Source organism: Gadus morhua, chromosome 23 (assembly GCF_902167405.1).
Source record: "Gadus morhua chromosome 23, gadMor3.0, whole genome shotgun sequence".
In the NCBI taxonomy this organism is placed as follows: Eukaryota; Metazoa; Chordata; class Actinopteri; order Gadiformes; family Gadidae; genus Gadus; species Gadus morhua.
The window spans coordinates 18,913,195-18,924,460 of NC_044070.1; the positions used below are offsets into that span (position 1 = coordinate 18,913,195).

At 42.0% G+C, this 11,266-nt stretch overlaps 1 pseudogene; it reads right to left on the reverse strand.

The window, feature by feature from the left end:
• Positions 1-3,701: 3,701 nt before the first annotated feature.
• On the reverse strand, positions 3,702-9,806 carry LOC115537063 (NACHT, LRR and PYD domains-containing protein 12-like; annotated as a pseudogene).
• Positions 9,807-11,266: the final 1,460 nt, after the last annotated feature.

An 11,266-nucleotide genomic window follows, 5' to 3' on the forward strand; every position in this document is an offset into this window, starting at 1 on the left:
TTATCCTCCCTCAACACTGATGAAGGGGTGAATGGAGACTCCACTGTTGTGTGTGTGGTAATATCCTCCCTCCACACTGATGAAGGGGTGAATGGAGACTCCACTGTTGGGTTGGAGGAAACGTCTCCAGAAGACTTGGAGGATTTCAACTGAACAAACGAAGAGAATCATCTGAACACACGAGAACGTTCAGTTGATCCACTGAGTTGTTTATTAACATTATGCTTGATGAACAATTAAAATCATAAACAGGTATCTTTAATAACTGAACATGTTGACTTGTTGTTCCCAACAGAACACAAATAATCTAGCTTCAGTTTAAAGTCATTCACAACAGTAACATGGACATCTTAACCCTTTCCCATAGAACACTCATCATTTATGCTTATGTTGTTAAATCTGTTTTAAATCAGGTTCCATGTCAAGCATGGCAAAATACAAACTGATATTGGATTCCTTTGATAGAGTTGAAAATATGTAAAATATTAGTAAAATAATGTACCATCAATCAACATTTCAGAATTAAATCTTTGTACAACCTGCTTAACCGAATGGAAGATCCTTTCATGGTTTATCATTCTGAACCTTTCAGAAGGCCAATAAAATGCAGCATTTGGAGTACAGTGGAATAAATATAAATCATAAACAGGGGCACATATCTTTAATAACTGTCCTGTTGCTGTACTGTTACCAACATTCATTCACAACATGGACATCATAAGCTTTTCCCATCGACCACTTGCATTATGAGTATATTACATCTGCTGTGTTAGGCTTATCAAAGTTAATATACATTTCAGAGCCATTTATTAGGAAACTATTAATGTCTGATAATATACAAATATTGAATTATGTTTTTTATATTTATTCATCATCAATCAGCATTTAAAACACATTTAACATTATGAAGTAAATCTATGAACAACCTGCTTAACCCAAATGAAGATCTTCCTTTCATGGTTTATTCTGAAACCTTCAAAAGCCTCTGCTCAACAACCCGATGCACTACAGGTACGTCCATGGGTCCACAGGCATTCAAACGTCCCCCTAACAGCTGGTCCTCAACAACGTCAGGACTGTGAGGACCCCCCAGACCCAAGCGGCCCCCTCTAATCTGACGCTCAGCAGCCCAGCTGAACACAGAGAGGGCTGAGAGATGAACCACGAGAGACACTGATGTTACCTGCTGCTTACCACCGGCACACAGACCTGACGTGGGTTTAGATCCATGAACGGTGTGTGTGTGTGTGTCTGTGTACATATGTCTGTGTGTGTTTTTTTTATGTGTGTGTGTGTGTGTTTATAGATTAATGAACGATTTGTAGGTGTGGTTATGTTTGTGTCCAAATGTGTATATAGGTGTGTATGCGTGTGTGTGTGTGTGTGTGTGTGTGTGTGTATAGATTCATAAACAATGTGTGTGTGCGGGTGTTTGTGTGTTAATGTCTATGTACATGTGTGTTTGTGTGTGTTTATGTCTGTATACATGTGTGTATGTGTGTTTGTGTGCATGTGTTTATAGATTGATGAATGATGTGTCCATGTATGTGTGTGTGTGTGTGTTTCTATGAGTCTGTGTGTATGTGTGTGTGTCTGTTTATAGATTCATGAACGATGTGTGTGAGTGGGTGTGTGTGTTTCTATGTTTCTGTGTTTGTGTGTGTGTGTGTGTGTGTGTGTGTGTGTGTGTGTGTGTGTGTGTGTGTGTGTGTGTGTGTGTGTGTGTGTGTGTGTGTGTGTGTGTGTGTGTCTGTGTGTGTGTGTGACTACAATGGACACAGAGACGCTGAGGCACCAGTCTTACGTAACTTAACCCCAGGGAGGAGGTCCTCCTTGGTGAAGGTGGCCTGAAAGGTGTGGAGGTGTGTCAGTGTGTCTGAGGACCCTCCTCCATCTGGGGACACGCTGTAGAAGGACAGAGAGCCAGCAGGCCGGTCCAGATACACTCCTACTCTGTTAGAGCGAGCGGGAGGGAGACGTATGGCTGTTTGACTACCGTTGTGACGGGCAACGTAACCACGATCACGACAAACAAGAACCCAGGACTTATTGTTCAATCCAAGCCCGCTGTTATCACCCCCTCCTCTCCTTGTCATTCCTCTGTATACCACTCCTATATAAACCTCTCCTTCCCTCTCTACCTCCCAGTAACAGCGGCCAGTCAGACCCTCTCTACACAACACCTGGTACCAATATTCAAATCTCTCTGGGTGATCCGGATACGACTGGTGCTCCTCAACCCACGTCACCTTTCTGTTGTTCTCAGACAGAGAGAGTCCTCTGTGGGCTGTGTTGGGGTCCAGTGTGAGTTCACAGGCATCTGACCGGAGAAACAGACATGATTAGGCTGCTTAAACATTATTATTAATTATCATCATCATCCTCTTCATCATTATTTGAATAAGCGGCATCACCCGCTTTAGTTGAAATCTAAGATAAAATACATGCATCATTCAAAACATGTTACTATGACTAAGATAATAAGATATCATATTGTGATTATGATAACCGGCGTCGGTGCGTGGTTTGATTTTGTTTTGGTTCTTTTTAGTTCAGTAGCTGTCTAATATGCGTGCTATGTTTAATGTAATAACCTGAATTATAACAAAATAATAATAATTATTATTATAATTGTGACAAGATAATAGTTTAATTCACTAGTTTTTGAATATAAAATAGACTGTAGAATCTAATTATGATTAATAGTATCGTGATTATTATGGTGTGATGCCTAATGTAGTACAATCATCAGTCATGATATAATCACAGTAATAATGTACATTTTTACATACGTATGATACATGATTTAACCATCATCTTCACTGCCAGAAGGATCTGAATAAACGGACGTCACCTCCTGCTGTGTGGATGGACAATATCAATAGTTTGTGTGATGTAGTGTGTAGTGTGATGAACCAAACAGACACTTACACTTCTTTAGAGCTGGTTTCAGTCTCCACACTCCACTGTGCTCCACACTGGGGGGGAAACAAAGTGAGAGCAGCATGTTGAAACATTCACCTTCATCATCTGCTGTCTCATCACTTTCTACACAACATGAGTTACAGCTGCCTCTTCAAACCCGTTCATCTAGCAGCGGGTCAAATCCTTGTAGGAGACTGTGTCCATTAGTCTTGAGCTGTCCTCTCCATACCTGAGAGTGTTCAGTCTCCAGAGTGGATCCTCCAGTCCAGCAGAGAGCAGCGCAGCTCCTGAGTCTCCTGGGTGATTGTAGCTCAGGTCCAGCTCTCTCAGATGGGAAGGGTTGGAGCTCAGAGCGGAGGCCAGAGAAGCACAGCCTTCCTGTGTGACTAGGCAGCCAGACAACCTACACACACACACACACACACACACACACACACACACACACACACACACACACACACACACACACACACACACACACACACACACACACACACACACACGCACACACCTTATTTATTCTATCTGGATGAGAATAGTTCAAATTGAAGTAAAAAGGTTAATAAAGTATTCATTCTATATGAAGGACAACTAAAAGCTTTATCATTGTATTCAGATCAAAGCCCGGCTAGAGCATCATCACCATGTCGACACTAAAGACAACTCCTCAGAGGTACATAACATGTAACACATAACATCCATAACATACAGACAGCAACCCCTAACCCTCACATGAGCTGGCCAGAGTTACATCACATATAACATATGCTAGCAATTAACAGGACAGCAACCCCTCACACTCACATCAGCTGGCCAGTGTTCTGTCAGCTAGAATAACCTGTTAACTCATAACAGACTAGCAGCTAACAAGACAGCAAAAATAAACAACTCCCCTTCAAACTAACATATTTTTTTCAATCTTCCTGAATCCTCGTCCTCCAAAGTTCTGTTCCTCCTCTGGCCTCTCTTCCTCCCATCTGCTGTCGGGGATCTTAGACACGTGACGTCTGTTCTTTTAGATCACAGCCTACCTAGTCCTGGATCATCCCTACATATTAAACAAACCCAAAGACACATTTAACTCTAACCCTGACCTGAGAGTTTCCAGTGTACAGTGTGGACTCCCCAGTCCAGCAGAGAGCAGCTTCACTCCTGAATCCTGCAGATCATTGGTACTCAGGTCAAGCTCTTTCAGACGAGAGGAGTTGGAGCTGAGAACTGAGGCCAGAGCTTCACAGCATCTCTCTGACAGCTGACAGCCATTCAGCCTTCACAGAAAATAAACAAAACATGTTACTGTGTTTATGTCTTTAACTTTTTCCATAATCAATAAAATAAGTTATGCCAATGTTAAAGAAAAATTATCTTCAAATGCTAAAAGTAAGCTTTCAAAATATGTGAAAATATTCAGCATAATTTATCATTACAATTTCCCTAAAAATACACAGCTTTTAGAAAAAGCTGTTTTTAAACCATGTAGAATAAATCTAAACTCCACTTTAAAGCCTGCATACATGCGAATGAGTAGAAAAGAATATAAAAAAATAGCAAGCTGTATTAAATTAACATACGACTCATACGGTCATGGCAACAACAATATAAATATGTCGAGTTATATTTGTCAACATATTTAGGGGTGGGAAATTTTGCTTTTATGGATGCAATTCTGTTCAATGTCTTCTGGTGTAACTGTTTGCACATTGAGTAGGCTGACCTGAGAGTTTCTAGTGTACAGTGTGGACTCCCCAGTCCAGCAGAGAGCAGCTTCACTCCTGAATCCTGCAGATCATTCGTACTCAGATCCAGCTCTCTAAGACTAGAGGAGTTGGAGCTGAGAACTGAGGCCAGAGCTTTACAGCATCTCTCTGACAGACGACAGCTATTCAGCCTTCACACAAAATCAAGAGAAAATGTTAGGAAGTGTTTTATTCAACTTTTCTGATAGTTTCTAATAGATAGTATACAAATGATTATACATTAGATCTTCAAATGTTTGTTATATATTAGGTGTAAAATGTTGATACTAACAACAATACTAATAACAGTTGTTGACAACTGTATCATAATATCACTTTTATAGTAGTATGAATATTCTGTGTTTCTACATATTATCCTAACATAACCAAGACCTTAACAGTCATCGAAACAAAAAATAGAAATTGTTGCGTTGTTACAATGAAAACTATGTCGTGGTGATCACGGCCGTGGTCACCCTGTCCGGGTGCCGCAAAGGATCCTGGGAGGCTCGGGGGAAGCGGGACAACCAAAAAGGGAGTCTTGTGTGTGTTTGTGTGTGTGTGTGTGCAAAAATAAAGGCAAATCTCGGGTTGTGTGATGTATTGTGTAGTTTCTTTAAACCTGGTCATTCCTGCTTGCCACAATATAATTAGTTCATGTAGACCTATAACCTTTGATTGATGCAAATACGGTGACTTCATTTGTTTAACTCCTGTTAACAGGGGATTGTGGGAAGGCACTTCCCACTTGAAAAGTTGCAATGGCAACCTTGGGATTACATTTCAACTTTTAATTTTCACATCCCAAAAAAACAACAAGGTGTATTATGACCAATGGCACCACTCTAATAAATGTGGTCATACTGAGTTATCAGCTGATAAAGTTAGACGTCATTTAGGAGTGATCCTCAAACCATTGGTCAGTAGTTGTTTTAAATGTCTCCTGATTCCAAACTATTTGCACATTGAGTAAAACTGACCTGAGAGTTTCCAGTGTACAGTGTGAACTCCCCAGTCCAGCAGAGAGCAGCTGCACTCCTGAATCCATCAGACCATTGGTACTCAGGTCCAGCTCTCTTAAACGAGAGGAGTAGGAGCTGAAAACTGAGGCCAGAGCTTCACAGCATTCCTCTGACAGATCACAGCCGATCAGCCTATACACAAAAAACAGGACTTGTTAGGCACTGGGATTAAAAGTGCTTAAAAGATCCAACCAGCTCACAGGAGAAACATGGTGTAGCTAACGAACAGCACAGGGCCGCCATGGGGCCACACTGGAGGGGAGTACGTCCAGTGATGCTATCTCCTCCGCTCTCCTCGCTGCTATCAGGGATCAGGGAGTGAGCTCAAGGAGATGACTTTGAACATTCAAACTTCCTTCAGCAGTCGCCTGAGGGCCTTGTGGGGATCCTGAACTCCGTGTGAACAGAGTCAGACCTAACGAAGCAGAGGGCCTAAGTTCGGCCTTCAACTCGCTGAATGCTTCGCTGACTGATTGGGCACGTAAATGCAATTAAAATGGTTTCCCTCCCTACATTTCTTCATCTCTATCAGTCCAAATGCTTTCTTCTGTAAGATCATTGATTCTTTAATGAATCCTTTATTTTGAGTTTGAAATCCAATCATTTTGCTTAAGCACATTTAAGGAAAACTAAAACACTAAGTGCACTTGCCCTTCCCGTCTTCAGACACTTTTACAGGGCTTCAAAATAAAGGATGACTATTAAACCCCTCTGGGGTTCTGTATTCCTACATATTCAATCGTTTTATGTTGCTCTGTATTTCTACATATTGAATCGTTTTATGTTCTGTATTGCTACATACTCAATCGTTTTATGGTCTCTATTTCTATATATTCAATCGTTTTATGTTCTGCATTTCTACATCTTAAAATGTTGGACCTTCTGTATTTAATGTCTTCAATTGTAATTCAGAATATAATATATTAGTGCTTTCAAGCGATTAAAATATTTAATCGCGATCAATCGCGATTAATCACTTTTTTTTTTCTATTCTAAATATCCCTTGAACTTTCGAACAAAACTCTTGCTCAGCAAAGATGGGAAATACTATAACATTTATTATTTAAACCAGTATGAATATTCCTACCGTACGTAGGCCTATACACATTACCAGGCTATCGAATAACGCCTACACACACACACACACACACACACACACACACACACACACACACACACACACACACACACACACACACACATACACACAGACACACACACACACACCCACGGTGGCGGACAGGTAATTGGGAGAGTCAGGAGAATTCCCGGTGGTCCGTTAACGTTTCGGAGCTGTCAGGCTGATTACTGCGAGATAACAATATTGCGTTTATAAAAGTTCCTTGCAACGCCGTCCGGCAGCCTGAGCTGTGCGCCCGCAACCTCTAACTCACTCAATAAACAGTCAACGTCGCAACCAAGTCGATTTTGTCTAGAGGGGAGTAACTGAGCGGCCCCTCCCGAAGTGGTACAGCCCAGGTGGGCCTTGAACTGCAATTGGTCAGAAAGCCGTAACAGCTAATGACAACACTGAACTCTCCTGCAGCAGGCTCAAACAGAGTGACACAAAGACACACACACTTTTAAGGAGTTTTTCACCCGCTCCGTATCCTTGCTTGCCCCAACAGGTTTGTGCGCCGTGCTTGTTGTTTTGTTTCCGGTGTAGCTAGATCCGGTATGGTGTTGTCGTTTTTCTAACGTGGCTAGTTGTTACTAGACAGAAGGTGATAAATGACAACGTGTGCCCAGCCAAAAGAGCGTTAATCGCGCGATAAAAAAATGAACGCCGTTAAAATTGGTTTGCGCTAACGCCGTTAATAACGCGTTAAACTGACAGCACTATAATATATATATGAAGAATATATGAAAAAAATGTATAACACAACAAGACCTTATACATTCATCGCTACTAAAAATAGAAATTGGTGAGTTGTTAAAAATGTTATGCATTTATTTTATTTAAACCTATAACCCTTGATGGATGCAAATACTGCGACTTCTTTAAAGGTGAAATATTATAACACTGGGCATGAAAGTGATTAGCCGTTATAAGCCGTTTTGAAAATCGGTGTGACAGTAGACATGTGATGTCTACTGACATCACATGTGAGCTGGATAGATCAGTTTACCAGCCTACCAAGTGCACTGTATCACATGTTGCTCATCTATCCTTCATACATCTAAGTAGACACGCCCACTTGTGATGTCCCATTAACAGGGAATTGTGGGAGGGCACTATTATTATATTTTGTGTTTATAATTGAAAGTTGCAATGGCAACTTTGGGATGACTTTTCAACTTTTCATTTTGACATCCCACATAAACAACCAGGTGTAGTATGTCCCATGGCCCCACTCTGATAAATGTGGTCATCAAAGGTACTGAGTTATTAGCTGATATAGATTGATGTAATTTAGGAGCAATTCTCAAACCAGGTGCCAGTAGTTAAAAGTCCTCTGAAATGGAACCTTGTGGTGTAACGGTTTGCACTTTGAGTAAAACTGACCTGAGAGTTTCCAGGGCACAGTGTGGACTTCCCAGTCCAGCAGAGAGCTTCTTCACTCCTGAATCCTGCAGATCATTTGAACTCAGGTCCAGCTCCCTCAGACTAGAGGATTTGGAGCTGAGAACTGAGGCCAGAGCTTCACAGCATCTCTTTGACAGCTTACAGCCACTCAGCCTTCGCACACAATAAACAGAACAAGTTAGGAATCGTGATTAAATGTTTTATTGGAATTTACCTATAGTTTAACAAATGATTAAACATATCTTTAAATGTTAGTTATATATAATCTGAAAATGTTGATACTAACAACAATACTCATAACAGTTGTTTTGTAGATCTTAAAACTGTACAATAATATTACTTTTATAGTAATGGCACCACTCTAATATATTGTGTTGTGTGTATCGTAAAACATGTTCTAAGTATGCCTACAGATAGATTTTGTATGTTATTTTAACTTTTACATTCTAGTATTGTGTATATTGTGCTGCGTATTGTAATACAATTTATGAGTGAACCTACAGAGATGTTTTGGAGGCTTTGATCACTGGCAGCAGCCCCAGAAGACCCTCCTCAGAAGCAGAGTATTTCCTCAAGTAAAACACGTCCAGCTCAACTTCTGATGTCAGTAAGATGAAGACCAGAGCTGACCACTGAGCAGAGGAGAGAGATTCTGTGGAGATACTTCCTGATGTCAGGTACTGTTGGATGTCCTCCACCAGAGAACGGTCGTTCAGCTCATTCAGACAGTGGAACAGATTGATGCTTCTCTCTTGAGAGAGATCTCCATCTATCTTCTTCTTGATGTAATGGACTATTTGGGTATTGCTACGTAACCTTCCTCCTGTCTGTCCCGGCAGCACCTTTTTAGTCAGATTGCCCAGTATTGTATTTTCTCTTGGTCCCAGCAGATCTTGTAGGATAATTTGATTGGTCTCTAGAGACAGGCCCAGGAGGAAGCGGAGGAACAAGTCCAGGTGTCCGTTCTCACTCTGTACGGCCTTGTCCACAGCACTCTGGTAGAGGAGGAGAAGTTCATCTTGCCTGGAGGTTGGCTGTTCTCCTGAGATCAGATTGACACCAGTTTTGATGTAGGACAGCAGGACATGAAGGGCCGCCAGAAACTCCTGGATGCTCAGATGGACAAAGCAGAACACCTTGTCCTGGTACAGCCCACACTCCTCTTTAAAGATCTGGGTGAACACTCCTGAGTACAATGAGGCTGCTCTGATATTCATGCCACACTCTACCAAGTCTGCCTCATAGAAGATCAGGTTGCCTTTCTCCAGCTGCTTAAAAGCCAGTTTCCCCAGAGTAACAATGATCTCCTTACTCTCTGAACTCCAGTGTGGATCTGTTTCAGCTATCTCACGATACTTCCTGTCCCCCTGTATGGTCTGAACCCTCAGAAAGTGGCTGTACATCTGAGTCACGGTCTTGGGCACCTCTTCTCCTCTCTGGGTTGTTTTGAAGAAGTCCTCTAGAACTGTTGCAGTGATCCAACAGAAGACTGGGATGTGACACATGATGTGGAGGCTTCGAGATTCCTTGACGTGAGAGATGATTGTGGTGGCCAGTGTCCCCTCTCTGAATCTCTTCCTGAAGTAGTCCTCCTTCTGTGGATCGTTGAACCCTCTCACCTCTGTCACCATGTCAACACACTCAGCAGGGATCTGATTGGCTGCGGCAGGGCGTGTGGTTATCCAGATGCGGGCAGAGGGAAGCAGGACTCCCCTGATGATGTTTGTCAGCAGCACGTCCACTGAGGTCGGCTCCGTAACATCAGTCCAGATGGGGTTGTTCTGGAAGTCCAGAGGAAGTCTACACTCATCCAGACCATCCAAGATGAAGACTACTTGGTGATGGTCATATCTGTTTATTCTTGCTTTTGTGGGTTCAACAGAAAACTGATGAAGAATTTCCTCCAAGCTAAACTTTTTCCCTTTCAATAAATTCAGCTCTCTGAAAGTGAGGAGAAATGTGAAGTGTATGTCTTGGTTGGCTTTGCCTTCTGCCCAGTCCAGAGTGAACTTTTGCGTTAAGAAGGTTTTACCAATGCCGGCCACTCCGGTTGTCATTATTGTTCTGATTGGTTTATCTTGTCCAGGTAAGGGTTTAAATATGTCATCACATCTGATTGGTGTTTCCTCATTGGCTGCCTTCCTGGAAGCCTTTTCAATCAGTCTGACCTCATGTTCCCTGTTGACCTCTCCACTGCCTCTCTCTGTGATGAGGAGCTCTGTATAGATCTCATTCAGAGGTCTCTGCTCTCCTGCTCTAGCGATTCCCTCAAACACACACTGGAAACTCTTCTTCAGATGACACTTGAGTGGACTTGACTGGACATCATCAGCTCCTAAATCAAAAACTAGTTGACAAATGCCATTCATATTTCCAAGCAATATTACTAGTGTAAAGAAAATAATATTATAAATTCTATCTTATAACATTGTTAGTAGTGCTATCGTTGTATCAGTGGTATCAGTGACTTTCTAACCTGATAAAACAAGATAGTGTTGCATCTCTTCCACTGAGGAATTCTTCTGTTGATCTGCAGTTTAATGTTTAACATTCTTTAAGCTGATACCCCCACAATGACCCTACATATCTGGATCAAAGCAATCAACCCGATACCCCCACAATAACCATACATATCTGGATCAAACCATTCAACCTATACATGAGTATCTTACCACTCCCCAGCTTGTCGGCCAGTTCCTCCTGGTTCATCTCCATCAGGCAGAGTTTTGTGATGTCTACCACTCCCTTTATGGCGCGGCTCCTCTGCTCCTCGGTCTTACCATCCTTCTCCTCCCTCTGACTCTCTGAGCATTGTGGGTAATCTGAGAAGAGATCCCTCCAGAGCTTCTTCAGCTCCTTGTCTAGAAAAGTGTGTGCAGTCTCCTCAGCCCTCTGGAACAGAACAAACATCAAGGAGAACTTGAACTACTCTGAACCAACTGAGGACATCACAAGCATTTGTCCTAGGACCTAGATTAACGTCTCGCTGGTCTAAAGAGGGAAGCCTTGAGACTATTGGCTCCACAAGAGATACATTTAATGCTCATGTAGAGCAG